The sequence below is a fragment of the Orycteropus afer genome, unplaced genomic scaffold (genome assembly GCF_000298275.1).
Source record: "Orycteropus afer afer isolate SDZICR_OR568_19922 unplaced genomic scaffold, OryAfe1.0 scaffold00318, whole genome shotgun sequence".
In the NCBI taxonomy this organism is placed as follows: Eukaryota; Metazoa; Chordata; class Mammalia; order Tubulidentata; family Orycteropodidae; genus Orycteropus; species Orycteropus afer.
This window is the reverse complement of record NW_006921905.1, coordinates 1646376-1650632: the sequence shown is the minus strand read 5'-3', so window position 1 is coordinate 1650632 and position 4257 is coordinate 1646376. Positions and strand designations below refer to the sequence as shown.

Sequence of the window (4257 nt, the reverse complement as noted above, 5' to 3'; positions counted from 1 at the left end):
ATGATGAAAGATGAGAATATATCCATTCAGGAAATCCAATGAACCTCAAACAGGATAGACCCCAAAAGAAAATCACCAAGACATATCATCATCAAACTCACCAAAACCAAAGACAAAGACAGAATCCTGAAAGCAGCATGGGAAAACAAGGAGTTACTTACAAAGGACAGCCAATAAGAATAAGCTCTGATGTCTCAGCAGAAACCATGCAAGCGAGAAGGCAATGGGATGATATATATAAAACCCTGAAAGAGAAAAATTTTCAACCAAGAATTATATACCCAGCAAAATTGTCCCTCAAATATGATGGTAGAATTAGGAGATTTCCAGATAAACAGAAACTAAGGGAATTTCATCTGCTTTGGTCAGGTTGTCAGAAGGATCCATTCCCTGGAGAAGGATGTCATGCTCTGGCAGCACAGTGCCTAAGGCACTTGACTGCTGACCAGAAGGCTGGCAATTTAAACCTACCAGCCATTCCTTGGAAGGAAGGTTGGACAATCTACTTCCATAGATTCCAATCTACTTCCATAGAAACCAGACCAACCTTACAAGAGATGCTAAAGGGGGCCCTTTGCACAGAGAAGCAACAACTGACCATTAACACAGATGATGATATAACTCACAAACCAACCCAGCTATGGAAGTATCCAAAGTAAATAAGCCTAGAAGATTGTAAACAGGGAACCAGAGACACCAACTGACAAATGAGCACAACTAAAAACAAAAAAGAGGGGAAAAAAATCTGTCCTTACAGAACTAGATGGTAGGGAAGTCAAGACAACTACAAGATAGAACGGACTGTTCTACACTTGGAAAGAAAACTATAAATCACAGGGTAACCTCAAAAAAAAAAAAAGAAGATAAACCTTCACATCAAAATAAAAAAGAGGACTAGCATAAATATTCAGCAAATACTAAAACAATAGCAATGAAAGAAGTGATAACATGATTCATAAACAAAATGAGCTCAGCATAGAAAATTATATGGAACAAAGAAATCGACACACACACACACAAATAAATCAGATGTCATATTGCACTGAACATATCTGCTACAAAAGACCTCTTTAAAGTGCTGAAGAACAAAGACGTCTCTTTGAAAACTAAAGTGTGACTAACCTAATCCATGGTATAGTCAATCACCTCATATGCATGCGAATGAAAGCTGGACAATGAATAAGAAAGATGAAAAAAAGTTGATGTTTTTGAGTTGTGGTGTTGACGAAGAATACTGAAAGTAACATGGACTGCCAGAAGAATTAAAAAATCTCTCCTGGAGGAAGTGCAGCCAGAATGCTCCTTGGAAGTGAGAATAGCCAGACATCATTTCACCTACTTTGGTCAGGTTGTCAGAAGGAGCCATTCCCTGGAGAAGGATGTCATGCTTTGGCAGTGTAGTGCCTAAAGCACTTGACTACTAACCAGAAGGCTGACAGTTTAAACCCACCACCCATTCCTTGGAAGGAAGGTTGGGCAATCTACTTCCATAGTGATACTGCCTCAGAAACCCAAGGAGGGGTTGCTATGAGTTGGGTCCGACTCGATGGCACATAACAACAACAACAGCATAGAAGAATTGATGCATTTGAATTGTAGTGTTGGGTAGGAATATTTAATGTACCATGGGCTGATGGAAGAATGAAAAAATCTGTCTTGGAGGAAGTCCAGCTGGAATGTGCCATAGAAGCAAGAATGGCCAGACTTTGTCTCCTGTACTTTGGTCATGGTTTCAGAAAAGACCAGTCTCTGGGAAAGGATATCACACTTGGTAAATTAGAAGGTCAGTGAAAAAGGGGAAAGCTCTCAACAAGATGGTATGACACAGTGGCTGCAATGATGGCTTCAAACCTGGCAACAATTGTGAGGATGACACTGGACTAGGCAGCATTTTGTTCTGTTGTACAGAGGGTCACTATGAATTGAAAACAATTCAAGGGCACCTAACAACAACAGCAGTGGTGAACATCTTGCAACTTGAACTTCTTGAAATGACCAAGTCAGATAAGATCAAATTTATTCCTATAAGAAATGAAGGGGAAGAGCAGGGCATTTTATTTTTCTCTATAAAAAATCTCTTTTTCATTCTGATGAATCAATACTTTATGTGAAATTAAGCTATTAGATTAGGCTAGTCACAGTGATTAGAGAAGTGATTAATTTCATAAGGATTGAGCTAGAATTATTAAAATTTCAACTGAAGTTGAAAGCAGATTCTAGGAAAAGAATCACAATGTTTGTTGAGTATATTTTAGAACCTAGAATAGTGGTTCATTCTTGTAGGCTGAGTGGTGTGTGTGCTCGTCTGTGTCTATGTGTGTGCATGTGCATGTGGGTGTGATTTTTCCATCAATGCAGAGAAGACTAAATCTCTTGCTAAATGCCTATTTCAAGGCTCTGGCTGGGTCCTTGTAAATGGAAAGGCATAGAGGGTCAAGCGCAGAGGAAGGTGAGCCTTTGTCTTCACTCCTTGTCCCTCAATCTCCCTTCCTCCAGAAACATCAATCTTTTCTTCCTTTCCCATAACATGTCCCTTAAGGATTGTTGACTTTGAACTTGAGAGTCTGCTGGGCAAACAGAACTTTATCGATGTGTACCTGGCTCTGCTGAAAAAGAACCACTTCCTTTTGGCCATGAAGATCCTCTTCAACTGACAGAAAAAAGGAAGGTCTAGAACATCAGTTGCACAGGGAAATTGAAATCCAGGCCCACCTACAATAAGGACTGTGTCTGAATGAGACACCCCAATATTCTACACCTCTAGAACTACTTCTATGCACCAGGTGTACCTGGTTCTGGAATATGCTCCAAGGAGTAAGCTCTGCAAGGAGATGCAAAAGAGCCATAGATCAGATGAGCAGCACACAGCCATGGTCAGGTGGGGGTTCTGGGGATGCTGAGGTCCATGTGGGTTGGTGGTTGTATGAATAGCTTTTTATTTTCTCATGAGATAATGGAAGAGCTGGTGGATGCTCTGTCCTACTGCCATGAGAAGAAAGTGATTCACAGGGATATTAAGTCAGAGAACCTAAAGTTAGGGCTCAGGGATGAGGTGGAGATTGTAGACTTTGGCTAATCTGTATACACCCCTCTCTCTAAAGAAAAAGCCAATGTGTAGGACTCTGGACTACTTGCCCCTAGAAATGATGGAGGCAAGAACATAAAATCTGTGGTGCACCAGAGTGCACTGCTATGAGCTGCTAGTGGGCATTCTGTCCTTCAGGAGCCCTTCACCGCACTGAGATCTACAGACACATCCTCAAGGTGGACTGTATTTTCTCCTTTCAGTGCCTTCTCGGGCCCAAGACCTAATCTACAAGTTGCTCAGATACCAGTCCTTGGAGCAGCTGCCCCTGGTCCAGGTACTGGAGCACTTCTGAGTCCAAGCACATTCCCAGAGTGTTACCTCCCTCTACTCAGAAGGCTTCCCCAGCTCTGTCTGCCCTGTAATTTTGTGACATGCATTGCCATTCTGGACTAGAGAAAATGGATTTCCAAAACTATTATTTTGAAGATTTTTCTGGAAGTAAGACTTAGATATAAACCACTCAGCCTGACCTCCCCAGATCTTATATTAATGATGCTTCCATTCAGGTGAAGCGAAACAGCAAAGCATAGAGGCTGTAGTTCTAGGTCAAAGTCCATTTAAAATATTGATTTGGAGAGTATTTTCAGAGAATGAGAGGAAGGAAATAGAGAGAAGATAGTGGATTTATGATTTGAAATACACAAAATGGTATGGTGAAATTATTGTCTTTGAGATCACCTCTGACATTCCAATTACCCAATCCAAAGGCTTTCTCTAAGATCTCAATCATTGCATTGATTTTCACTTTGAGAAACTCCGTCTTTAGATTCCTTCTTGGGCTTTTGGGGAATTATGTTCTATCTGGGTCTTCTCCCACCATTGTATTTTCTCCTTCTTTGTCTCTGTAGAGAAAATACATTTTTATCTCTTCTTCCTCTCTAAATCTGGTCGTTGGTGCTTAAATAATTTATCCTCTACTTGTTCCTTAAAGCTAATACAGCACAAAGTTCATTAAAAAAAGTAAAAAAGAATGAGAGTATTTGGGTTTAAATTCTGGCTCTATAACTTACTAACTGTAAACCATTGAGTAAATTGTTGATTTCTTCCATTTCCTCATCTTTAAATTGCAATATGTGTTCCTTATAGCATTAATAAAATGACTAAATGAGATAGTAGATGTGAAACAATTAGGACAGTGCCTATCACATGGGAAGCACAAAGTAAGCCTT

At 40.2% G+C, this 4257-nt stretch overlaps 1 pseudogene; it reads left to right on the top strand.

Annotated features, from left to right (window-relative positions):
* Positions 1-3450, top strand: part of LOC103206460 — a 10312-nt pseudogene extending 6862 nt beyond the window's left edge.
* The last annotated feature ends 807 nt before the right edge of the window (positions 3451-4257 follow it).